Source organism: Dermacentor variabilis, chromosome 1 (genome assembly GCF_050947875.1).
Source record: "Dermacentor variabilis isolate Ectoservices chromosome 1, ASM5094787v1, whole genome shotgun sequence".
NCBI lineage: Eukaryota > Metazoa > Arthropoda > Arachnida > Ixodida > Ixodidae > Dermacentor > Dermacentor variabilis.
In genome coordinates this window covers 46,059,644-46,075,039 of record NC_134568.1, presented here as the reverse complement: position 1 = coordinate 46,075,039, position 15,396 = coordinate 46,059,644, and the positions used below count along the sequence as shown (strand labels likewise).

At 48.1% G+C, this 15,396-nt stretch overlaps 1 protein-coding gene across 3 annotated transcripts in view; it reads left to right on the top strand.

Annotated features, from left to right (window-relative positions):
- The first annotated feature begins 5,795 nt into the window (after window positions 1-5,795).
- Window positions 5,796-15,396, top strand: part of Cad99C (cadherin 99C) — a 269,869-nt gene continuing 260,268 nt past the window's right edge. For all 3 annotated transcript variants that reach the window (XM_075687059.1, XM_075687060.1, XM_075687058.1), the window contains exon 1: window positions 5,796-6,163. The gene's annotated coding sequence lies outside the window, so the exon portion shown is untranslated. The remainder of the gene's footprint in view (window positions 6,164-15,396) is intronic.

Here is a 15,396-nt window from a genome sequence, read left to right as displayed (position 1 = left end):
AAAGGTGAGCGTGGGCCGATCCCGGATATAGTGCAACACCGGGCCGACCCGCGGCCAAGGTGAAGTATAGCCTTCAAGCACTCCGCCAATAATAATAATAATAATAATAATAATAATAATAATAATAATAATAATAATAATAATAATAATAATAATAATCGTCGTCGTCGTATATAGCCCCCAAGTCTCTTGCATAACGCGAAAGATTCGCGATAGCTTGGTGGTTGGCGCGTCCGACTCCGCAGTGCCCATTGCGGCAGAAGCATGATCGAGTTCGACACTGAATTGAGATAGTGGGCAAAGTGCTATTTTTCTTTTTCATCATATGGCGATGGTGAGGATGAGCAGGTGACGGGACGAAAGGCGAAGGAATACCAACTGCGCAATGGAAAGGAAGGATCGACACAGCAAACTCAGTTTCGAACGCGCGCACGCACACACACACACACACACACACACACACACACACACACGCACACACGCACACATCTGTATATATTTAATACCAAGTGGAATGTCTTGCGCCATGCACTTCCTCAAGAAACGGGGCGTATCGAACTTTTTCTTTTTCTTCTTTGTTCTTTGCCATTCGTTCATTCATTTCTGAAAGTGCTCACGAACAGCTGGAGTCCTTGGTGATGGTGCACTTGTGTAATACAAAAACGGAAAGGAATCAAGAAAGCAGAAAAAAAAAATGAAATAATGTCAAAACTGGCAAGGTATCTTGTTAGGTTAAAACGCGTCTTATAGGGCTAGAGTTATATTTGAAAGCACAAATAGACAACTGTGGGATTACTGAAGGATGGTCGTGGCACAGCAAATACTAGAGCCGATGTTAGCTCTTGACAGGAAAAGTGATTATGGGCTAGTTTGTACGTAGGACTTAACAAAAGAAAAAGTGCGCCAATTATTATTTTTTTTTACAAGTCGGTTTTGTCTGGTAAGTGTCAGTGAAAGCAAACTTGCCGGAAAGCAAAGACAGCGATCTGCGCGCAGTTGCGAGCGTACATGCTCTCCGGTACAAGCAGCCTGGCGGGGTCAATGTCACGCACCAGTCAGCCGCCTAAGCAATCTTAATTTTTTTTTATTTGCGTCCATTCTGCCTACCGCTGCGACAAAAGCGAAAATTGGGGGATGATGATGGTTTGCAGAGAGGCCGGGGGGCCCGGGCCCTTGCAGTCTTGGTGCTGCTGCCACTGCTGTGAATCATGATACTGCGAGATATCTCTTAACATGATCAAATCATGTTAAGAGATGACACGGAAGGAGACGCTCAGGCGGTGAAGTTGCCGGCCTAGCCTGCCAGGCTAACTTCGTCTGTAGCGACATCATCATCCCCACCACCACCAACACCTAGCCAGTTTTCCGAGCAGACACGTGATGCCCCACTACAGAGAGAGCGAGAGAGAGAAATATATAGGGAGGTTAACCGGGTTGCCCCTCGTTTGCTACCCTACACGAGGGGAGTGGGCAACAGGAAGAACGAAAGGGAGAAGGATAAGTTATGCGCATGCACACACACACACACACACGTGGGCTAAAACCACGATCTGAGTATGAGGCACACCGTTGTGGGCGACTGCGGGATAATTTTGACCACCTGGTGTTCTTTAACATGCACGTAAATCGAAGTACAAGGGTGTTTTCGCCCTCATCGAAACGCGGCCGCCGTAGCCGGGATTCGATCTCGCGACTTCGTACTTAACAGCCGAACACCATAGCCACTAAGCTAACACGGCGGTTCCCGCCGTTATGACAGTAATTAGACAGTAAGTAAAGACAGTAATTACGGAAGCTTTGTGGGCCGATTTTGTATTCCAATGAGCGCGGTGACGTAAGAATGAAGTAATCTTCACTCTTGCATTGTTGGCGCCCCACTTATGTATATGTGTGGCGCGCCTTTCTGCACCTGCCTCGCTGACCTGACAGTCACGCGATATTGGGCCAGCGGTGGCTCGGTAGGACGAGACGACGAGGCGCAGTGCACTTTCATCGGTCTGCCGTTGAGTACTTTATTGGCTCCGGAGTGTGGTAGTGGAGCGCCCGTATCGCAGCCGTTGGGTTCTTAGCTCGAACCTAATTAATGACGTTTCTTTTTATTCTTATGTTGCCGAGGCTTTGAAGCGTGATGTTATAAAAATAGCCCAATTCGTAGCTTATAGCTGCAACTGCTTAGCACAAGAAGACTTTCAAGTTTCCGTAAGCTTCGTGCAAGGCCGCATAATTGTTTTGTATACTACCTAAGTGCCGCAAGTTGGCCACGTGTTTTGTGTATAGGGAGGGGCTCACTCCTCTACGCGTAGGGGTGGCAACCGTTTGTGCTTTTTGAGGGGTCAGAACACCCGCGCGGTATCGGGTGACGAGTCACGGGGCGCGCCAGGGGGGCGCGGCGTGGATTCGGAGAAGGTGGTATCGTGCGCACTGAGTTGGCATTCCGCTGACGGTCATAATAGGTCCGCGCAGACAAACCTTGAGTGGGACTGCTGTACGCGGTGTGGTGGTGCTGGCTCCCGAGTACCTTGCAGGCTGCGGAAGCCGCCGAGGTTTGAAGCAGCCTAGCAATATTGACTACGTGTTCACTCGACACAGCGTGGGCCTGTGTCGAGTGATCCTCAGCACCCAACAACAACATCCCGACGGTTGGCGCCCGGAAGCGTAGGGGAGTAGACCCCCGCTCCATACATGCGCGCCATAGAGGCGCAGTATGCATGCGAACAACGCAATCGGTGGACGTCGTCTCGTAGACACGGGGTTCGGATGCCACTGACGGTCATAATTCTTCCACGCGCACAAACATTGAGTGGGAGTACGGTGCGCGGTGTTCTGGCTAGAGATGTAAGCGGTTGCAAAAAAAAAAAGCATTGAAATTTTCGGAAAATATCAGGGCCCGTATTCACAAAACGTTTTTACGCTAAAAGCGTTCGTGCCAGCCAATAGTGATGTAGGACTTATTATTAGCGAAGGCGAATAGCCAATGAAAAACAGCACTTACGAACGAAAAGCTTTGTGAATTCGGCCGCAATATTTTTTTCGTTCTTTTCTTTTTCAAACAGGATAAAATTGAAAAAAAGAAGGAAACAGGCTTTCCCCGCAGAATTCTTCTGTTGCGATGCGACTCCTTTCGAAGTATATAAAGGTTTGGTCAAACGAAGGAGTTTGAGAGTCTGCGAAGCACCTGGATCCATCCACGCGGTGGCAACGACTTTGCTTTAACCAACCCTCGAGCCCCCTCGCCTTTCGCGAACTGCAGCTTTCCCCTTCCTCTGCGTCATGTGGAATAAACTGGTCTGAGTTTATAAGAGTGCGCACCAAGCTACGCAACAGGCTCGCAGGGGATGGCGCGCAAGAACTTGTGTACGTGCACTCGAACCTCAATGTCCGGAAGGTTTCGTCCGCTGCACAGTGAAGCGTTGACGCCGCGAGCGTAAATGAATCGGACACAGATGGATAGAAATGTTGGTCTTAACGCTTTAATGTGAAATCAATGCCTTGACGTGAAATCGTGCCTAGATTTTGAACCCGGAAGCTCTGCTGGGGCTTTTATGATGCGATAATCTAACAATTATATTATTTTCAGTTTTAGAATGTATCAGGTTTTTCATAGCTCTGTGCGCAATCGTCTTCCTTTTCAATTTTTCGTATTTTTCTGAAAAAAGCCATGAAAGAAACCAGTTTTTTTTTTTTACGCCCCTCAAAATTTCATGAAATTTTACATCGCCAGTTGTGGCGCCGGCTCCCGACTCGTTTGCTTGCTGGAGACACCGTAGAGGTTCGCGGCGGCCTATCAATAAATTCTGCGTGCCTGGCGCTTTTGCTGAAACCGTTTATTGACTATGTGGAAATAGGAAAGGGAAACGGATTTGTAGGAAGAAGGAAAACGGTCTTTTTTTCGAATCCGTTTACTTTTAAATCTCAGCCCATCCCTTTGAGCTGTGGCTTAACAAACGTTTAACTCTCATTGTCAATTGCGTCCGTGGGATGGGCCCTACCGGCCCTACCGCCGTTTTTCTTGGTCTGTTTGAATGTAATAATCCAGACGATAGGCTGTCCTTCAGACTGGGCCGAAATCAGGATTACTGATAGATCAGTGAGGCATGTACGTTAAATGAGTCTGGGCTCTAACACTCATTAAGACAGTTGAAGAGTGAGACATCGTTTCCCAAATGTTGCATTTGTTTTATTTGCCATGCATATAGAAACGTTTACCTACGAATATTTCTTGTCCATCCGATATCCACCGCTTCCCGTCTGCGTCTGATCATCGCTGCCGATCATCACACGAAAGTCTTCACGTTCCAATGGATAAGCAAGAAGAGCAGCCTACGAAAAGAACTTTACTGTTCGCGTCTATATAACATTTCAAGACTAGGCTTCGATATACGTTAAAGAATGCATTCAAGATTAGACGGACGTACATGGTTTGTATATACTAATGCTCTAAAAAAGAAAAGAAAGCCTGTTAGTTTGATTTGCGAGCAAAAATCATCGAAAGAATTATGTCGCAGAATAGAAAACGAAAATTGTTTGGTAAAGAAGAGACAAGGAGTAGCAGATGCCATTTAGCGCGCCTATATCTCCTTCTATCATGTCATTAAAGACATAGTGATGGTCAAGAAAAGACTAGTTATTGCCGTTTGCTCCCCCTCTCCCTTTCTCAGACTGATAGTTAAATTCGACCCTTACTCTACGTTTTCCTATCACTGCTATCTTCTATCCTACTTTCTTCTGTCATTGTTGCTGTGACGTTCGTCCATTGTCACTTTTGCAGACGATTCGATAAGTCGCCTCTGAAATCTGCTCGGCGATTCCCACGACAATAGCCCGTTTCTCGAACGTGGTTGTCCCTTTCAATACAATTAGATTAACTTGAGTTCCTAGCAATTTAAACTCGTGCGAGCTGTACCTGATTTCGCGAAACATGATATCGGCTTCGTGAAGGTGAAAGCTGCTAGCACTTGCGGTCTTTATGCGTTAATCCCGACGCATCGTAAGCACTGCTACAAGCTCCTCATTAGTGTCACGGGAAGAATTGATAGGCAAAGCAGTATAGGCGACGACTGACTCTGCAGGCACTATGGCATTGAAGTCTCGGGGAGAGACAAGTAACGCTGACCTCGCGCTCTCCATCTGCCCAAGCAGTTTACGACGTATCCTGAATCTCAAGCCATCGAGCAACCCCGTACATATCGAACCGTTTTCGGTATATACCTCAGTGATCCGGGCACGGTCCCTCGAGGAAGGAAGCGGCGCATGTGTAGGAGGGAGAGGGTAGTGTTTACACCTGCCCCGCTAAACATCTTCACGCTGCACGATTTAGCGACGGTGGTATCGCGTGTTTCGTGGTGAGGAAGCCACCTTCGTGTGTGTGTGTATATACGCGGCCGCTGTATGCGCCCGTGCCAACGCTTCCGCTTCGCGTCGTGCCGGTACAACAGCCTGAGCCGTTTCTCGGGCCTCTGCCGTGCCGCCACCCTCGGGGTGTCCGAGCGGTGGGCTTCTCGGCCATCCCTTCGCCCCTCGGACACGAGGGGCCAGCCGTCCCGGCCGGCCGTGTGCGGCGGTGGGTGCGTGGGGCTTCATCGCGGAGGCAGCTCCGCGGTGCCCGCCAGCCGCTGCACCAGCGGTCGCGCAACAAACCGGTTCTCGCGGCGCTCTTCCCCCCCCCCCCCCCCGATTGACTAGCAAAAACCACGGTTGGACCGAGGGCAGCAACGGTGGCGAGAGGGGTGAACAAAGTAAAGGATGCCCGGAGTGGCGAGGGAGGCGAGAAAAAAAAAAGGGTCGGAAGAGTCGGGCAGAGCGCGAGCCGTTCTTCGTCGGGTCGGCTTTGGTCGAGCCGCCGCGCTCCTGGTAGGTCCTCGTGCGTTCCCTCCGTTGTCCCCATCGAGATCGTCCCAGCTGTCGCCCGTTGGCGCTGCGTCGTCGTCAACGCGCGCTCTCCGAACGGCGCCGGTACGCTTGGTGCGGGAAGTGCGCCTCGTGCCGGAAGGAACCGGGTGTGCACGGCCCCCCTCCGTGCGACGTGTAGTGTTGCCGTGACGCGCTCGCTCGCAGTGACCGTCCGCTCCCCAGCCTAGGGACTGACTGGGGCTGCGGCAAACTAAAAGGATACGCGCTGCTGCTCCGGAGACCTCGCGACCTCTGCAACACGTTGCCCCCTGCGGTGAGTACATTCATTTCGCCGAGTGCCCAATTTGCGCTCGCCCCGCGCGGTGCTGTCCTCTGTTTCCTTTTTTATTTCTTTTTTGTCGGGGTGCTCAGTAATAAGAAAGTGGTTGCTGGGATAGGCTGCGACTGAAAGTTGTATTTCCCGAAACGTACAGTTTATATCCTAGGTGGTGTAGCGTGAACTCCTTCTCTCTTGTACCGTGCGTTCAGACTTTGATGTTTCCAAGTCTAAACGCACGACTGGGATTTCATACGAGAAAAAAAAAAAGAACGCAACTGACTGTGGAATTTTCTTTATTTGCTGCTTTTGTTTGCATCGCGGTTTGCATGCACTGTCGAGCAGTATCACTAGAAACGCAATGCCAGCCCCCCCCCCCCACCCTTTTTTTTTTAATCATTGTTCATGGTGACGGGTGACGACGAGCGGCTGTTGTACGGGTGCTATGTAGTTTAGGAACGCGACCGAAGTCGTTCACTTGCCTTGCTTTGCGCCGGTGTGGATCGCTGGCAGAGGTTACGCTTCGCGCCCATGCTATGTATGCGGCCTGCGGCCGGTTTGTCATAAGCGAAAAGGGATCATTCCCGCTTCTAAAATATTTTTCTGTCCCACGTACCGAAGTTTTATAGCAGGAATAATTCACTCCGACTCTGCGACAAAATGTAGAAAGTAATAATAACGGCAACAACAATAAGAAGAAGAAAGCTAGCGCTACGAAACTGTAAATACCGAGTCCTCCCTTGCGTGGATACTTGTGCTGGACACCCAACGCGTACTGTCTGCTCAGTACAGGGAAGTTGAAAGCAAAGGTTGACCAGTTTAGTTCGCGGCTGCAAGGATGGCGTCGTGGCATAGTTTCCTGCAGTCTACGCACGTATCTCTTTGCCTTTCCCAGTATAGACGTCTCGTTTTAAAGCTTCGCGCGCGCACTTCGGAAAGTCGATTTTCCGGTTATTAGGGCAGCTGGGCCTGTGGGTTCCTTCGTCAAACAAGATCCAGAACTACTCTTCTACTGCTTGAACGCGTTAAATTAGCCCTCATTTATATTTAGATTTGTACGAGGTGTGTGCTGGCATGCATTTGTACACGTTTACCAGAAACTACAGATGTCTATTAGCGGATGATGTTAACAGTTGAGTTGGGAAGTGAGTGGCAAGGAACTGTGCACTTATTGGTTGAAACGTTATCAGTTGAATAATAATTTTAGTGTTGCTTAGATTTTATAATGGAAAATGGAATGGGAGGTCTTAAAGAAATAATTTTATCGGTCTTTTTCTGGGAAATTCGGGGAAATTAAGAAGAACAAAGCAGAATAAACATGCAGCAATATGTAGCTTCGTTCCTGCGATCACAATTATGGAAATGGTAGCAAGCTGCTAGAAGGCATATGATCAGTGGCGTAGCTAGGTCGTCTGGCACCCGGGGCCCATAGGTCTTCTGTCACCCCCCTCCCCGGGTGTAGCCGGCGGAAAGAGGGGTGTCTTCAGACGTATATGACACCCCCCCCCCCCTCACTGGCCCCTTGCACACGGGGCCCACGGCCACCCGGCCCCCCCTGTTGCTACGCCACTGCATATGATAACAATCAATGCATAGTTTGTCTACGCGTACATCAAAGACTTCTTGACGGATCGTACGGCAAAGATTTCAATTTGAGAATCCAAATCGGAGGCGCTCAAACTAGGTAATAGGGGTACCCCGCAGGGTTCAGTCCTATCTCCCTTTCTATTCAACGCGGCAATGATCGGTCTTCCTGCTAGACTCGAAAAGATAGAAGGACTCGGACACAGCCTCTACGCGGACGACATCACCCTCCGGGTGGCGGCTGGAAGCGATGGGCATGGGGAAGAGATCCTCCAAACAGCAGTAAACACGGTCGAAGACTACATCAGAGACAAGGGACTGAGATGTTCCTCACAAAAATAAGAACTTCTACGCTATACACCCACATACATGGGTCTAAAAAGCATTCAGGAAAGGCCGGGCATTATGGTCACAGTAGAAGGTGCCAGGATACCGATAGTGGAGAGCCTGAGAATAGTGGGACTTCGCATATCCGAAAACGGTCATAATGGAGAAACCATTAGGCTACTGGACAATAGTGCTCAACAATCAGACTAATAAAGTGAATATCCAACAGGAGCTATGGCATGAAAGCGCACAATCTCATCCAATTAATAGAAACATTCGTAATCAGTCGTATTGTATATGTGGTCCCTTGCCTCAAGCTCTACGCTGCGGAGAAAGCCAAGGTAGAATGCATTATTAGAAGGGCGTATAAGCAATCCTTGAGCCTTCCGGCAAATATGTCAAACGAGAAATTCCTGGCGCTCGGCATGTACAACACACTAGACGAACGTATTGAGGCCCAGAGAGTAGCGCAGTATGAAAGACTTACACAGAGTTTGACGGGGAGACACATCTTAGACGACATTGTAATCACCTACGAAGCACAGCCCAGACTGCGGAGAGACATCCCAAGGAAAATAAGGGAACATCTCTAAATACCTCCAATCCCCAGAAATATGTACCCGGAGTTTCACCAAAATAGAAGAATCGCAAGAGCGGGAGCTCTCCACTAAAGATTCCGTATAGTGCCAGGGACGTCGTCTATGTGGACGCGGTGGAGTGCGCAAATAGAGAGAGTATCTTGATAGTTTGGGCGAGTCTATAAGGTGACTCCTCAGTTAATGGCACTGTAAAAAGAGGAAAGGCAGAGGTGGCTGCCTTAGCACTGGCAATAGCCTCCACGGAGGCTAACATCGTAGTCAGCGACTCCAAGACAGCCGTCAAGAACTATGCCAAAGGAAGAATCTCGCCAGTATCGCTGAGAATTTTAACCAATTTTCGTAAAGAGTTTGAAGTAATAGTTCTGGGGAAACCCGCATGGTGGAGAGAAGTAATTAACGGAGAATGAGGCATCCATCCAATCGTAGCAATTGATAGAAAGGACACCTTTCCTTTGTAGCAATTGCCACGATTGGGAGGATGTCTCATTTTCCTTTAATTAACAACTTGCGTGAAGATCGAGACGTTCACATTATATGGGCACCCGCACACTCCTCCCTTCCCGGGAACGAAATAGCGCACAACCTGGCTCGAGAGCCGACGGGCCGAGCAGGTGAGATGCAAGTACTGGGAAAGGAGAGAGACCGGATGAGAAGCTTTAACGAGATCACCAAACACTATAAATTGGGAAGGGCCCGTTTCCCCCAGGGACGCTCCTCGCTCAGTAGACGGCAAGCGACGGCATGGCGCCTCTTACAAACAGATACATATCCGAACCCGCTGGCCTACCGCTGCTACTTCGCGGACCTTTACAAGGATATATGTAGATTCTGTCAAGAAAGGGGGGACCTACAACATATGGTTTGGGCTTGTTTTCGGACACCCCCACTGAATAAAATAAGACCAGAGAGCAGTGGAAGACCATGTTGCTCAGCTGTGCACCGGAAGACCAACTCAAGGCAATCCAGCAGGCCGAAGATGCCGCCAGGGCACAAGGGCTCGAGGCCGTCATCTAGGTAGACAGGCCTAGGTCTTAAATCTGCTGTCCTAAAATAAAGTTTATTCCTCCTCTTAAAGTTTGTCCGCGATTGTTGTCATGTGCAGTTCATTTCAATATCAACGGGGATAACTGAAAATAACATATGCACTAGTAGAAAGTTGGGCGAGTTGGTTGTCTTAATTTGTCTTATTTTTTTTAAGCGCGGGAAAGTCAGGCGGACAGAGATGTGACACCCCAGATCCGCTGTCTTCTATCCATGCCGCTTTTTTTTAATAGCCTGTTTGTAAAGTCGTTTGTAAGTGGATAAATGATCCATTGTCTGTTTACCGTAGAGCACGCGTCTTTGAGCTCACGGCTTCAATAGATTTGACCACTTAATCACGCAGAGACGTTGAAGAAAGAAAAAAAAATGGAAGAGAGCGGTTACGCCACGTCTTTGAGTATATAGTGATGGACGAGATAACGCAATGTAGCGAGTGCCACAGAAGGGAGGCTGCAAAGGCATTGGACAAGCTGCGCGCGTAATGTCACCTCTAATCCCACATAAAACTGCTACCATTTGTTACGATTCACTGTGTGCGGTGATGAAGGAAACGGATGCCAAGCGCCTGAGACACGACGAGCCCAATCGTCACGCTCATCAACATGAAACTTGTCGTCAGGTGCGCGCGGCGGGGTCATGCACAAGTGCAAATCCTACTCTCCTTTGTCCTACGTTCAACCCCTCTACGCCAGTGAGTGAGTGGGTTTTGGATTGCCAGGGAATGGTCTTTCTTCGTATTCCTCGGTGTGAACTGACCAGTTTGCTGACAAGGCCCCCTACCGGGAGGCAAGAGAGAAGGTGGTTGCCCGGATGGTGTAGCGTATAAGAAGGCCAGCGCGAGACGCCACGGACAGATCTCTGCCCTTGAGTGCATGCAGGAGCATGCTCGCTGAACGTTTCTGTACTTTAATTTGTCTTGAAGCGCACGGTTCACCCGTAACGATGTATTAAACTTCCGTTATTGGTTTTCACATCATCTCGTATTCCCTGCCGGACCCTCTCCGATGGACAATCTCATTCGAGCTCCAAGCTGACGCTGTTGAAGGGCGCCGAAACCCCGTCCCCGCACCAACTGGAGGTACCAGCTCGTAGCAACGGGTGGCAGTCGTAACACGTTCAACCCGGAAAATGAATGAACTTAGTACGAACTTTGCCGCGTCAGCTCTTCTTTAATACATGCAGGGTCGTTCGGCGAACGCATTCAAAAGTATCTTTTAAATTGACTGTGGCAGATAGCACAATTCTAGTCCATTTGCGGGTCTACTCGAAGAGGCGAAACTTACTTTCAAAAAGAAAAAAGAAATCCATAATCGACGAATTAACAAAAAATTCACTAATTAAGTTTTTAACTCATTACCTTATGGCACATAATGCAAATTGCAAATTCTAGCGGGTGAGCTTGCAAGGCATATCCACTTGAAAAGAATTGTGTGGATGACATCATTTACGAGATATGCGGTGTCAAACTTGAGGTAAAAACGCACTGTCGTTCCACATAATTTCTAAACAAAACGTCGTTTTATGCATTGAAGCAGAAAAGTAACTGGGACGCCAATACATTTCTCAGGTAAGTTCGGGAATTAATATCTTGAAACTGATGTCATCTTGAGAATTCGTTCCAAGTGGATCCACTTTGCGAACTCACTGGTTAGAATTTGTAAATTGCAATATGTGCCATAAGGTAATTAGCTAAAAAAACTTAATTAGAAATTTTTTTTAAGTTAGTCGATTATGCACTTACATTTCTTGTGCAAGTAATGTCCGCCCCTTCGAGCAGTCCTGCTCGTGGGCTAAAATTGTGCTACTGCCACAGGCAATTAAAAAAAAAAAAGAAAATGAAAGTATTCGCTGAAACAGCCAGTATAAAACCAAGAATGCTGTTACGATTGCACAAACCCCAAATCTACACCGTATAACCTTCTCCTAAGACGACCGAACTTCTCATGTAAAACATGCCTGTGTGTGAGCTTCGTGATTCACTTCACGTGACTGTGACAAGGTCTCATGCCAAGCTGCACAGTTTGCAAGATGTCCGCGTAAGTCCGTTTGTGCCGCCTTCCCCTCAAAGAAAAACTGGCGTCGCTTGAGGCTGAATATAACGTAATGCGAGTTGTGGAGTTTACTCAGCAGAGCAGAACGTGACGCGCAGTCACGTAGTTGTTTTGCAGGAGACAAAAAACGTATGAGAAAACGCTTACCAGGAAGGAAGCTCTGTTGAGCTCCGCTTCTAATGGGAGGCGACGGCTCTCAATGTGGCATAACCATGTCGTAAAAGGCGTGGTCGTGCCCACCGCGGTAGATTCGCGGCTAAGTCGTTCCGTTGCTGAACGCTCTATGTCACGGGTTCGACTGCATATATGCCGCGGCAGCCGCAGTTGCATGGGATGGGCGCAAAAACTTCCACGTCTTTAGAACCGCTTCGCGCTAAAAAGCTTCAGGTTGTCAAAAAGTAATCTGCCACCCTGCGCTGCGATGTTTCCTATATTTCACTGTTTCGCTTAGGTGTAAAGATTTTGAAAAAGAGTGACATAAAGAAAGGGCTTAGCTGTAAAAAAGAGGCTGCGAACGTGTGGCGCCAGTTTCGGGCGTCACTTCGTGCAACAGAAACGAATAAACAAGGAAAGTGCGCATTTATGTGTGTGTGATTTCGTGGTGACAAAATCACGCACACATTGTAAGAGTGCTCATTCTGTATATGTTCATCAATAGTTAGAGCCGATTTCAAGATCCCCCATGTACTAGTAAGGTATAGTCGAGGAAATTCACTATATTGCGTGTAACTACATATACGGCAGGCCTGTGTGCTGGATGCACATTATATATGGTATATGCTGTGAATATACATAGCAATTACAAAGCTTAGTATATAACATGGTGTTGGGTGGACATTTACTTTGCGATTTTTTTGGCGTTTTTCATCTAAGCTGTTTTATCTCTGTCCACAACTACCCTGCTGATTATAAAATGGAAGAGCCCGCGATTGTAGGCACCCATCGCTACCTAATGTGGGATTCACGTGAAAGCATGGACTGCCGATTTGGCCAGCGGATGAGCATGACGTAGCTCAGTGCCACCGAATTACGCCACACGCGAAAAAAAAAAAAAGAAAGAACGCCGCAGACGAGCTGCTAGCGGGGTGATTCGTTACAGCTCAGCATCGTCACGGTCGTCTGCAGACGGAATCGGTGATCCGCTCTGTCGTGTGAATCCGGCTTAACGGGTACGTTGTCTTATTGAAAACAAAAATCCATTGCAAATTTTGAGTGTGCTATAGGTCTCGTCGCTCCTTTCCCTATTGAATATGTTCGCGATTTGAAAGAAGAAAGAGAGGGGGGGGGACGATGTCACGTTCACCTTAATGGTGTGTTTGGAAGCGGAAATATGCTGGCTCCACCACAAGAACAAGAAACAAGCAAACAAACAGAAAAACCATAGGCTTCCTGTCGGTGAAGTGCATACACCTTCATCACTTACTACCTAAACATCTCTATCATTCTTTGCAGAGTGTTCTTTCCATTTCAACTCTTCCATCTCGAGGGCTGCACCTTTCGTCGCCATAGGCGAAGCTCATTCGAGCCACGATCTGCTCACGTAACTGCCGCGGGAACCGTCCCCTTTGCACGGCAGTTTCCTCAGTCACGCTCCCGCGCTCCTCGTGCGCGAAGCAAGACGGCCTCGCTGTGGCATGCATCCAACCGAGTCAGCGCGAGCTGCAGTATTACGCGACTTAGGCGCACAGTCGCTTATCACACACCCTTGGTATGCACACACAGAGTCCTCGCGAGAGGAGATGGGCGGCCCAGAAGAGCGGGCACGAACCCAAGTCTTTTTAAAACTGGGTGTGTGCCCACACGGAGGGGGTTGGCGCGCCGGACGTGTGGGAATCATTCAACGAGGGTGTTCGCAGTGAATACGAAACGCCATTTTCTTACAGCGATTTCGGCTGTGCTGCCGAGCGTGTTGCCGTTATTATTTATTAAATACCCTGTCGGCGGTGGTTCAGTGACTGCGGCGTTCTGCAACCGACGATCACGGGGTTGCGGGTTGTGGACGCATATGCTATGATGTGTCTATTGCTAACAGCGCAGGACGTTGAGGGTCAACTTGCAAAGAAAGAAAGAAAAAGAGAAAGAAAGCGTTCGGGGGTCAGCACTGCGCTGCATCGTTGCGAAATCGCCAGCAGAGACCACAATTCCGCACATAGGTGAGACGGGTCTCCTCCACATCCACGACACCAGTGCTTCAGCAGTCCAGTAACGAACCATGGAGCCGTGTCTCAAACCTTGCTTTAAGAACGTGTACACCGACAACTTCTCGCTGAAAAATCGAACTATAAGACGTGTCTTTCAATTTTTTTTTTAAAGAATGTGCCGGCATTGTTACACCGCAGGATTTGGGGCTATATACCGTGACGCGAAGGCTGAGTATCAGGGGCAATGCGTTCAGGTGGAAGCGTGACCGTGGGGTGAGCGTGGCACGTCATGCATGCATGATTCTGGCATCGCTCGCATCGTGCGCACTTTCGCCCAAGTCAACGAACAGCCGAAAACAGCCCGTGTTCGCCGCCAGGACGTTGTTGATATTGTCGCGAGCCTCTTTATAAGCACTTCCTGCGACGGGCGCTGGAACCGAGAAATTTCGGGTGGCATGTACAGTTTCCTGCTGAAGTTATTCGAGCGAACTCGGACCAATGGTGTCTACGAGAGCTATCATATATATGTGTATATATATATATATATATATATATATATATATATATATATATATATATATATATATATATATATATATATATATATATATATATATATATATATACGTTTATATGATACGACGTACCAGCCAGCGTGTGTTCACACGCTGGCCATTTCGTCATTTTGTCTTCAAACGGCTTTATGATTTTGAAGATTGATAATTTTCAACAAAATATTTGCGCTGTAAATGCAACTATTCGCAACGATTGTGCAAGTGCGCAAAAACTTGCTGCTTTCGTGCATTTAGAAAATAAGATTGATGGCCGCGGGGGCAGCATTCCCGATGGGGACAGAATGGAAAATTAATGCTCGCGTACTTACAGTCAGGTGAACGTTAAAGCCCCAGAATATTAGTATTAAGAACTATGATTGATTGCAAATTCAGGCCAATAAATGCAGATATATAGATTATTATTATTATTATTATTATTATTATTATTATTATTATTATTATTATTATTATTATTATTATTATTATTATTATTATTATGCGGTACTGCGTGCAAAAACCATGATCTGATTATGAGGCACGCCGTAGTGGCGGATTTCGGATTAATTTCGACCACCTGGGGCTATATAACGCGTATTCAATGCACGGTATACGCGGTCGGTCGTTGTTGCATTTCGCCCCCCATCTAAATGCGTCCGCCACGGCGGGAATTTGATCCGGAGCCCCCCGGGTTTATCATCGTAAATCCAAAGCCGCTACGCCACCGCGGAGGGTTAATGCGTAGTAAACAAAGCCACAAGAACGTCCGAAGCCAACAAGCACCACGATTAGACAAACCCCTGCCCCACCCCTCCACCAACTCCCACGGTAGCCGAACGATCGCAGCGCCACAGTTCCCTCTAGTAATTGCAGTACCAACTCGCCCAAATGTCGATTCGTCTACAGTATTTTTTCCCTCTAGTAATTACAGTAGGG